At 37.5% G+C, this 12458-nt stretch overlaps 1 protein-coding gene across 1 annotated transcript in view; it reads right to left on the minus strand.

Annotated features, from left to right (window-relative positions):
• The window catches only part of CEP63 (centrosomal protein 63), a 73934-nt gene that overhangs the window by 15037 nt on the left and 46439 nt on the right, over window positions 1-12458 (minus strand).

Consider the following 12458-nt stretch of genomic DNA (forward strand, 5'->3'; position numbering starts at 1 on the left):
TCTTTGTCCACAGATAACATGATCATCTATGTAGAAAATCTGAAAGAATCAACCAAAAAAAAAAAAATCTCCTGGAGTTAGTAAGCAATTATAGCAAGGTTGCAGGATATAAGGTTAATATATAAAAGTCAATCACTTTCCTATATGTCAACAATAAACATGTGGAATTTAAATTAAAAACACAATACTATGGGCTTCCCTGGTGGCGCAGTGGTTGAGAGTCCACCTGCTGATGCAGGGGACGCGGGTTCGTGCCCCAGTCTGGGAAGATCCCGCATGCCGCAGAGCGGCTGGGCCCATGAGCCATGGCCACTGAGCCTGCGCGTCCAGAGCCTGTGCTCCGCAACGGAGAGGTCACAACAGTGATAGGCCCGCATACTGTCAAAAAAAAAAAAAAAAACCCCCACAATACTATTTATAGTAACACCTAAATAAATCACTTAAGTATAAATCTAACAAAATATGTACAAGCTCTATATGAGCAAAACTACAAAACTCTGATGAATGAAATTTAAAAAACTAAATAAATGAGATATTCCATGTTCATGGAAAGAATCAATCCTGTCAAGATGTCAGTTCTTCCCAATATTATCTATGAATTCAACACAATCCCAATCAAAACATCAAGTTATTTTATGGATATCAACAAATTACAGTTTACATGCAGAGGCAAAGACTAAGAATAGCCAATACAATATCAAAAGAGAAGAACAAAGTTGGATGACTGATGTTACCTAACTTCAAGATTTACTATAAAGCTACAGTAATCAAGACAGTGTAGTACTGGCAAAAGAACAGACAAATAGATTACTGTAACAGAATACAGAGCCCAGAAATAGACCTTTATAAATATAGTCAACTGATCTTTGATAAAAGAGCAAAGGTGATACAATGGAGCAAAGATAGTCTCTTCAACAAATGGTGCTGGAATAACTGGACATCCACATGCAAAAAAATGAATCCAGACAAAGGCCTTACACTCTCCACAAAAATTAGCTAAAATGGATCATAGACATAAATGTAAAATGAAAACTATAAAACACTTAGAAGACAGCATAGGAGACAACATAGATGACTTTGGGGACAGTAGGAGATAGAGGACCTACTGAGGTAGGAGACAGATGGACCCCTGGGCTGGACAGCTGGTGTCTGCAAGTGAAGTAAAATTGAAGCTTTGTTCTCACCCAGCCACTCCAAGGACAAAGCTAGTGGCAAAAGCTGAGCTCTGCTGAAGTAAAAAGATGACCAGTCCTGAGGTCAAGGAAAACTTCCCTGTCTGCATATGTGCAGGAAGGCTCCTTGGGGGTCCAAAAGAGAGGGGGCACCACCCCATAATAAGTGTGGACATATCCCCACAGGCCTCTGCAGTGGGATCCATCTTTGCAAAAAGTTGCGCACGCATCTTGGGGAGGGTCCTAGGACCAGTCAGGTGTGAAAAAAGAAACAAGATAACTGGCCAAAGGTAAACAAAGACCTGGAAGAACTGTCCTACATAAAGGATTTAAATCAACTCTTTACTGCACTCCTCCTCATTAGACAGGACGCACATACTCTTTCTCTCTGGGTGTGTATTTATGCCTAACTTCTGACTTACTGCACTCCTCATTCAGGATGACCGCACTCCTCTCCTGGTGTGTATTTCTGCCTTGCTTCTGTCTTAAATAAACTGCTTCTCTGTGTGCTCTCCCACATGATATGCTGTTTCTCTAATAATAAACTTTGTACCTGTTTTTACAGTTTTTGCCTCCTTGAAACATTCTTGCCTTCAATGGGGGTTACAGCCAGGGCACAATGCTTCTAGCCTCTAGTCCCTGGTGGTCTAGCAGCTAGGATTCCTGGTTTTCATCCAGACTACCTAGGTTCAATTCCTGGCCAGGAAACTAAGATCTCTCTTCAGGACCGCTCACCGCTATCTCTCCGAGATCAATATCTTTATAGACACAACACCAAAGACACAATCCCTGAAAGAAATAACTGATAAGCTGAAATTCATTAAAATTGAAAACTTTTACTCTGTGAAAGACAATGTCAAGAGATTGAGAAGAAAAGCCAGGTCTGGGAGAAAATATTTGCAAAAGACACACCTGATAAAAGGACTGTTATATAACATATAAAAAGAACTCTTAAAATTCAACAAGAAAACAAACAACTCCATTAAAAAATAGGCCAAAGACTTGAATACAGATGGCAAACAAATATTATATATGAAAAGATGATCTATATCATATGTCACCAAGGAAACGTAAATTAAAACAACAATTACATATCTATTAGAATGGCCAAAATCTGGAACACTGATAATAGTAAATTCTGGCGAGGATAAGGAACAACAGGAACTCTCATTCATTGCTGGTGAGAATGCAAAATGTTACAGCCATTTTGGAAGACGGTCTGATGTTTTCTTACAAAACATATTCTTACCATATAATCCAGCAATTGTGTTTCTTTGCATTTACCCAAAGAAGTTTGAAAATGTATGTCCACACAAAAACCTGAATATGGATGTTTAAAGCAGTTTTATTCATAATTGCCAAAACTTGAAAGCAACCAAGTACGTGTGGGGATAAGTAAACTATGCTATAACCAGACAATGGAATATTATTCAATGCTAAAAAGAAATAAGCTATCAAGCCATGAAAACACATGAAGGAGTCTTAAACGCATATTACTAAGTGAAAGAAACCAGTCTGAAAAGGCTACATACTGTATGATTCCAACTATACAACATTCTGGAAAAGGGAAAACAATAGAGAAAATAAAAAGATCAGTGATTATGGGGAGGGTAGGCAGGGGAGTGATGAATAGGCAGAGCACAGAGGAAATTTATGGCAGTGAAAATAATCTGTATGATATTATAATGATGGATATGTTTATGGATGGATGGAGAAGAGACGCTGCCTACCTACTGAAAAGACAGCTGCATTATTCTACCTACTTGTACAGAAGTTTAACTATATCCATGACTCATCATATAGGAAAACTGGATTTATCTCTTATTTAAAACATAGGAAAAAGGAACTATAGTGCCTTATTTTATTTCTTACAGAAGTGCAGAAATTAAAATTTTTTAAAAGTCACTAAATCACTTAAATTTCCAGGTCAAATTTTCCTCTCTCCCCACCGCCAAACATGTTTCATGTAGTTAATTATTGTGTTTTAACATCCTTTTCATGAAAATCACACACATTCCAATGATTCAAATTGACCACAAAAATGTTTACCTGTGTGAGGAAAGGAGTGGGGAGAAGAGAATTGTAGAATTTTGTTCCTTCAGGAAAAAGGTGTGTGGAGGGGAGGAAGGATTTGTTCCGTCATCAACTTTTGGACACTCCCTGAGCTAAAAGACTCAACTAAATATAGTTAATCTCAAAGTTTCCTTCTATGCTTTATCTACTGAGTTACATACCAATAAGACCATTTTAGCAACTGTCTCATGGACCTGCAGTACATAGCTCCTAGAACTTGGATGATTTTTTAGGCTATGTATCCCAGCTATACTGTTTTTTAGCTCCCAACTTTCTAGTTTTCAGAAATTTTAATCCAGCATCCTGAAAAGTACTTCATCTTCACGCTGAAGATAGGCATAAATCATTTGTGTAAGTAAAACTTCCCTTATTCTAAATATTTTTAAAAGGTAAAGCAGGGCTCCCCTGGTGGCACACTGGTTGAGAGTCCGCCTGTCGATGCAGGGGACACGGGTTCGTGCCCCGGTCCGGGAGGATCCCACATGCCGCAGAGCGGCTGGGCCCGTGAGCCATGGCCGCTGAGCCTGCGCGTCCGGAGCCTGTGCTCCGCAACGGGAGAGGCCACAACAGTGAGAGGCCCGCGTACCGCAAAAAAAAAAGGTAAAGCACACAATTTTATTTTTAGAAATTTAAGTGGAAATGTCTCTGGGAAATCTATCTGCTGTGGATTTAAGGATTTTATTGTGAATAGTACAGGGCCAAAATCCTATATTGTGGGCGCATAAAGTAGACGCTCAACAATGCCCATAAGCCAGAAAAAGGGTGGGAGGAGAAAGGCAAAGAGGCAGATAAATAGTGTTTATATAAATTACAGATCCAAGATTCCAGCACAAAGATTCAAAAAAATTTTATCAGATTCCTGCAACAGTGTGAAAAAAGAACATCAAATAGGTTTAAATGCACAAGAATAACTGCCAGGATGCAACTGTCTCCAAACTTTTAAAATACAATATAAACTACCCACCCCCAACAAGGGGAAATCTTACATAGAATTCTGTACAGAATATATAACTGAAGACATTGGATGAGGATGATAAGAAAGAGCCCAACATGCTGAACCTCCCCAACCCTACTTTAAACTGCACAGCAGCCCTGGGGCTTGACAGAACATAGCTAGAAAACCACTGTTCAACTGGACGCTCCGGATGAAAAACAATACATAACTGCAAAACACTAGCATTGTCTTTTTAACACTGTTAACAGCTATTTAACATTATTCAGTTCAGATCTGTGACCTTAAAGTAAACTGGTATTGACGTTATAGTTTAAGCTATAGTTTAACCAGCTGGCCAAGATTTGATACTTAAAAACTAAACAACTAGTTTTGCAGCATCAAGAACATAGCTTTCTTTTTTTTTTAAACATCTTTATTGGAGTATAATTGCTTTACAACGGTGTGTTAGTTTCTGCTGTATAATAAAGTGAATCTGCTATATCCACATATACCCTCCCTCTTGCATCTCCTTCCCAACCTCCCTATCCCACCCTCTAAGTGGTCTCAAAGCACCTAGCTGATCTCCCTGTGCTATGCGGCTGCTTCCCATTAGCTATCTATTTTACATTTGGTAGTGTATAGATGTCAATGCCACTCTCTCACTGCGTCACAGCTTACCATTCCCCCTCCCCATGTCAAGTCCATTCTCTATGTCTGTGTCTTTAATTCTGATCTGCCCCTATGTTCTTCAGAACCTTTTTTTTTTTTTTTTTAGATTCCATATATATGTGTTAGCATTTCTCTTTCTGACTTACTTCAGTCTGTGTGACAGATTCTAGGTCCAACCACCTCACTACAAATAACTCAATTTTGTTTCTTTTTATGGCTGAGTAATATTGCATTGTGTATATGTGCCACATCTTCTTTATCCATTCATCTGTCGATGGACACTGGGGATGCTTCCATGTCCTGGCTACTGTAAATAGTGCTGCAATGAACATTGTGGTACATGACTCTTTTTGAATTATGGTTTTTTCAGGGTATATGCCCAGTAGTGGGATTGCTGGGTCATACAGTAGTTCTATTTTTAGTTTTTTAAGGAACCTCCATACTGTTCTCCATAGTGGCTGTATCAATTTACATTCCCACCAACAGTGCAAGAGGGTTCCCTTTTCTCCACACCCTCTCCAGCATTTATTGTTTGTAGACTTTTTGATGATGGCCATTCTGACCGGTGTGACATGATACCTCGTGGTTTGGATTTGCACTTCTCTAATGATTAGTGATTTTGAGCATCCTTTCATGTGTTTGTGGGCAATCTGTATATCTTCTTTGGAGAAATGTCTATTTAGGTCTTCTGCCCATTTTTGGATTGGGTTGTTTGTTTTTTTGTTATTGAGCTGCATGAGCTGCTTGTATATTTTGGAGATTAATCCTTTGTCAGTTGCTTCGTTTGCAAATATTTTCTCCCATTTTGAGGGTAGCCTTTTCGTCTTGTTTATGGTTTCCTTTGCTGTGCAAAAGGTTTTAAGTTTCATTTGGTCCCATTTGTTTATTTTTGGTTTTATTTCCCTTTCTCTAGGAGGTGGGTCAAAAAGGATCTTGCTGTGATTTATGTCACAGAGTGTTCTGCCTATGTTTTCCTCTAAGAGTTTTATAGTGTCTGGCCTTACATTTAGGTCTCTAATCCATTTTGAGTTTATTTTTGTGTATGGTGTTAGGGAATGTTCTAATTTCATTCTTTTACATGTAGCTGTCCAGTTTTCCCAGCACCACTTATTGAAGAGGCTGTCTTTTCTCCATTGTATATTCTTGCTTCCTTTATCAAAGATAAGGTGACCACACGTGAGTGGGTTTATCTCTGGGCTTTCTATCCTGTTCCATTGATCTATATTTCTGTTTTTGTGCCAGTACCATACTGTCTTGATTACTGTAGCTTTGTAGTATAGTCTGAAGTCCGGGAGCCTGTTTCCTCCAGCTATGTTTTTCTTTCTCAAGATTGCTTTGGCTATTCGGGGTCTTTAGTGTTTCCATGCAAATTGTGAAATTTTTTGTTCTAGAAGAACATAACATAGGTTTATTTTTTTCTTTATGTTTTTAAACTGAAGTATAGTTGACATACAATATTATGTTAGTTTCAGGCTTACAACATAGTGATTCTACACATATACATTACATATTGATCTCCATGATAAGCCTAGTAGCCATATATCACTATACAAAGTTATTACAATATTATAGACTATATTCCCTATGCTGCACATTTCATCCCCATGACTTAATTATTTTATAACTGGAAGTCTGTACCTCTTAATTCCCTTAGCCTATTTTGCCCAACTCCCCAACCCCAAACCCATGGCAACTACAGTTGTTCTCTGTATCTATGAGTCTGTCTCTGTTTTGTTGTTTGTTTCGTCTTTTAGATTCCACATGTAAGTGAGGTCATATGGAATTTGTCTTTGTCTTATTTCACTTAGAGTAGTACTCTCTAGGTTCATCCATGTTGTTGCAAATGGTAAAAATTTCATTCTTTTTCATGACTAATATTCCACTGTATACATATACCACATCTTGTTTATCCATTCATCTATCACTGGGCACTTAAGTTGCTTCTATATCTTGGCTACTGTGAATAATGCTGCAATGAATAGAGGGGTGCATATATCTTTTTGATTTTTGGCGGGGGGGGAATGCCCAGAAGTGTAATTGCTAGGTCATATGGTAGTTCTATTTTTAATTTTTGAGGAATCTCCATGCTGCTCTCCGTAGTGGCTGCACCAATTTACATTCCCACCAACAGTGCTTGAGGGTTCCCTTTTCTCCACATCCTCACCAACACTTGTTATTTGTTACCTTTTTGATAATAGCCAGTCTGACAGGTGTGAGGTGGTATCTCAGTGTGGTTTTAATTTGCATTTCCTTGATGATTAGTGATGCTGAGCATCTTTTCTCATGTCTGTTGGCCATCTGTATGTCTTCTCTGGAAAAATGTCTATTCAGGTCCTCTGCCAATTTTTTACTCAAGTTGTTTTTTGATGTTGAGCTGTTTAAGTTCTTTGTATATTTTGGATATTAACTTCTTATCAAATAAATCATTTGCAAATATGTTCTCCCATTCAGTAGTCTACCTTTTCATTTTGTTGATAGTTTCCTTTGCTCTTCAAAGACATTTTAGTTTGATATAGTCCCACTTGTTTATCTTTGCTGTTGTTTTCCTTGCCTGAGGACACAGATCCAAAAGACTACTGCTAAGAACGATGTCAAAGAACATATTGCCTATGTTTTCTTCTAGGAGTTTTATGCTTTCAGGTCTCACATTTAAGTCTTTAATCCATTTTGAGTTTATTTTTGTACAGGGTATAAGAAAGTGATCCAGTTTCGTTCTTTTGCCTATAGATGTATAGTTTTCCCAACACCATTTACTGAAGAGACTGTCTTTTCCCCATTGTATATTCTTGGCTCCCTTGTCATAAATTAATTGACCATATAAGCGTGGGTTTATTTCTGGACTCTCTATTCTGGTGCATTGATCTATGTGTCTGTTTTTGTGCCAGTACCATATAGTTTTTGTTTTTGTTTTTGTTTTTTGCGGTACACGGGCCTCTCACTATTGTAGCCTCTCCCGTTGCGGAGCACAGGCTCCGGACACGCAGGCTCAGTGGCCATGGCTCACGGGCCCAGCTGCTCCACGGCATGTGGGATCCTCCCAGACCGGGGCACGAACCCGTGTCCCCTGCATCGGCAGGCGGACTATCAACCACTGCACCACCAGGGAAGCCCCACATAGTTTTGATTACTATAGACTTATAGTATAGTTTGAAATCAGGGAATATGACACCTCCAGCTTTACTCTTCTTTCTTAAGATTGCTTTAACTATTTGGGGTTTGGTTTTGTGTGTGTGTGGTTCTATACAAACTTTAGATTTATCTGTTCCAGTTCTGTGAAAAATGTCATTGGAATTTTGATAGGGACTGCACTGAATGTGTAGATTGCTTTAGGTAGTATGGCCATTCTAACAATATTTATTCTTCTAATCCATGAGTATCGTACATCTTTCCATTTATTTGTGTCATCTTCATCTTCAATTTCTCTCATAAACATCTTAATAGTTTTCAAAGTATACGTGTTTCACCTTTTTGGTTAAACTTACTCCTAGGTATTTTATACTTTTTGATGCACTTGTAAATGGGACTGAAGTCTTAATTTATCTTTCTGATAGTTCATCATTAGTATATAAAAAAGCAACAGATTTCTGTATATTGATTTTGTAGCCTCCAACTTTACTGAATTAATTAGTTTTTTTTTTTTGTTTTTTTTTTTTTGTGGTACGTGGGCCTCTCACTGTTGTGGCCTCTCCCGTTGCGGAGCACAGGCTCCAGACGTGCAGGCTCAGCGGCCATGGCTCACAGGCCCAGCCACTCCGCGGCATGTGGGATCTTTCCGGACCGGGGCACAAACCCATGTCTCCTGCATCGGCAGGCGGACTCTCAACCACTACGCCACCAGGGAAGCCCTGAATTAATTCGCTTTAATAGTGTTTTTTGGTGGAGGCTTTAGTTTTCTATATATAATAACATACCATCTGCAAATAGTGACAGTTACTTCTTCCTTTCCAATTTGGATGCCTTTCATCTCTTTTCCTTGTCTGACTGCAATGCCTAGGACTTCTAGTATCATGCTGAATAAAAGTAGTGAGAATGGGCATCCTTGTCTTGTTCCTGATCTTAGAAGAAAAGCTTTCAGCTTTTCACAGTTGAGTATTACGCTAGCTGTGGGTTTGTCAAATATGGCCTTTATTATATTGAGGTATGTTCCCTCTACACCTGCTTTCTTGAGAGTTCTTATCATAAATGAATGTTGAATGTTGTCAAATGATTTTCCTTCATCTACTGAGGTGAACATATGATCTTTTATCATTTTTAAATGTGGTGTATAATGCTAATTGATTTGCAGAAATTGACCCATCCTTTTATCCCTGGAATAAGTTCCACTTAATCATAGTATATGATCCTTTTATTGTATTATTGAATTCGGATTAATAATATTTTGTTGAGGACCTTTGCATGTATGTTTATCAGGGATATTGGCCTATAATTTTCTGTTTGTTGCATCTCCATCTGGTTTTGTATCAGTGTAATGCTGGCCTTGCAGAATGAGTTTGGAAGTGTAGGAAGACTTTCTCTTCAATTTTTTGGGAACAGTTTGAGAAGGACAGGTATTAACTCTTCTTTAAATGTTTGGTAGAATTCACTTGTGAAGCTGTGGTCCTGGACTTCTTTTTTTTTTTTTTCGAAGTTTTTTGATTACTGATTCAGTTTCATTACTAGTGATTAGTCTGTTCAGAATTCCTATTTCTTCCTGATTCACCCTTAGAAAATTGAAATCTTCTAGGAATGTATCCATTTCTCCTAGGTTTTCCAAACTGTTGGCATAAAGTTGTTCATAGCAGTCTCTTATGATCCTTTGTATTTCTGTGGTGTCTGTTGTAACCTCTTTTGTTTCTCATTTTATTTATTTGGGCCCTTTCTTCTTTTCTTGATAAATCTGGCTAAAGGTTTATCAAATTGGTTATCTTCTCACAGAACCTTCTCTTAGTATCATTAATCTTTTCTATTGTCCTTTTAGTGTCTATTTCATTTATTTCTGCTCTGATCTTTATCATTCCCTCCTTTCTACTAATTTTGGGCTATATTTGTTCTTCTTTCTAGTACTATAGGTGCAAGGTTACACTGTTTATTTGAGATTTTCCTTGTCTCATGAGGTAGGCCTGTATCACAATGAATTTTCCTTTTAGAACTGCTTTTCCTGTGTCCCACAGATTTTGGAATGTTGTGTTTACATTTTCATTTCTCTCAAAGTATTTTTTAAATTTCCTCTTTCATTTCTTCATTGATCTACTGGTTGTCAAATAGCATGTTCTTTAGCCACCACGTTTGTGGTTTTTTCCACTTTTCTTCTTGTGCTTGATTTCTAGTTTCATACCATTGTGGTATTAAAATGATGCTTGATACAACTTCAAATTTCTTAAAGTTATTGAGACTTGTTTTGTGACCTAACATGTGATCTACTCTGGAGAATGTTCCATATGGACTTAAAAAGAATCTGCATTCTGCTGTTCTGGGGTGAAATATTCTTTATATATTTATTAAGTCCCTCTGGTCTAATGTATCATTTAAGGCCAATGTTGTGTCATTGATTTTCTGTATGGATGACATATGTATTCATGTAAATGAGGTGTTACAGCCCCCTACTATTACTGCATTACTGTCAATATCTCCCTTTATGTCTGCTTTATGTATTTAGGTGCTCCTATGTTTGGTGCATATTTACAGGTATTACGTCCTCTTGATGAATTGGTTCCTTAATCATTATGTAATGACCTTCTTTGTCTCTTGTTACAGTCTTTGTTTTAAAGTCTATTCTGAAATTGATAAACCATTAGCCAGACTCATCAAGAAAAAGAGGGAGAGGACTCAAATCATTAAAATTAGAAATGAAAAAGGAGAAGCTACAACAGATACCACAGAAACACAAAGCATCCTAAGAGACTACTATAAGAAACTCTATGCCAATAAAATGGACAACCTGGAAGAAATGCACAAATTCTTAGAAAGTTATAGCCTTCCAAGACTGAACCAGGAAGAAATATAAAATATGAACAGACGAATCACAAGTATTGAAATTGAAACTGTGATTAAAAATCTTCCAACAAACAAAAGTCCAGGACCAGACGGCTTCACAGGTGAATTCTATCAAACATTTAGAGAAGAGCTAACACCCATCCTTCTCAAACTCTTCGAAAAAATTGTGGAGGAAGGAAAACTCCCAAACTCATTCTATGAGGCCACCATCACCCTGATACCAAAACCAAAGATACTACAAAACAAGAAAATTACAGAGCAATATCACTGATGAATATAGATGCAAAAATCCTCAACAAAATACTAGCAAACAGAATCCAACAACACATTAAAAGGATCATACACCATGATCAAGTGGGACTTATCCCAGGGATGCAAGGATTCTTCAATAAATGCAAATCAATCAATGTGATACACCACATTAACAAACTGAAGAATAAAAACCATATGATCATCTCAATAGATGCAGAAAAAACTTCTGAGAAAATTCAACACCCATTTATGATAAAAACTCTCCAGAAAGTGGGCACAGAGGGAACCTACCTCAACATAATAAAGGCCATATACTACAAACCCACAGCAAACATCATTCTCAATGGTGAAAAACTGAAAGCATTTCCTCTGAGATCAGGAATGAGACAAGGATGTCCACTCTCACCACTATTATTCAACATAGTTTTGGAAGTCCTAGCCACAGCAATAAGAGAAGAAAAAGAAATACAAGGAATACGAATTGGAAAAGAAAAGTAAAACTGTCACTGTTTGCAGATGACATGATACTACACATAGAGAACCCTAAAGATGCCACCAGAAAACTACTAGAACTAATCAATGAATTTGGTAAAGTTGCAGGACACAAAATTAATGCACAGAAATCTCTTGCATTCCTATACACTAATGATGAAAAATCTGAACAAGAAATTAAGGAAACACTCCATTTACCACTGCAACAAAAAGAATAAAATACCTAGGAATAAACCTACCTAGGGAGATAAAAGACCTGTATGCAGAAAACTATAAGACACTGATGAAAGAAATTAAAGATGATACCAACAGATGGAGAGATATACCATGTTCTTGGATTGGAAGAATCAATATTGTGAAAATTACTATACTACCCAAAGTAATCTACAGATTCAATGCAATCCCTATCAAATTATCAACGGCATATTTTACGGAACTAGAACAAAATATCTTAAAATTTGTATGGAGTCACAAAAGACCCCGAATAGCCAAAGCAGTCTTGAGGGAAAAGAAATGGAGCTGGAGGAATCAGACTCTCTGACTTCAGACTATACTAGAAAGTTACAGTAATCAAGACAATATGGTACTGGCACAAAAACAGAAACATAGATCAATGGAACAAGATAGAAAGCTCAGAGATAAACCCATGCACCTATGGTCAACTAATCTATGACAATGGAGGCAAGGATATACAATGGAGAAAAGACAGTCTCTTCAATAAGTGGTGCTGTGAAAACTGGACAGCTACATGTAAAAGAATGAAATTAGAAAACTCCTTAACACCATACACAAAAATAAACTCAAAATGGATTAGAGACCTAAATGTAAGACCGGACACTATAAATCTCTTAGACGAAAACATAGGAAGAACACTCTTTGATATAAATCACAGC

Source organism: Tursiops truncatus, chromosome 4, assembly GCF_011762595.2.
Source record: "Tursiops truncatus isolate mTurTru1 chromosome 4, mTurTru1.mat.Y, whole genome shotgun sequence".
NCBI classification, from domain to species: Eukaryota; Metazoa; Chordata; class Mammalia; order Artiodactyla; family Delphinidae; genus Tursiops; species Tursiops truncatus.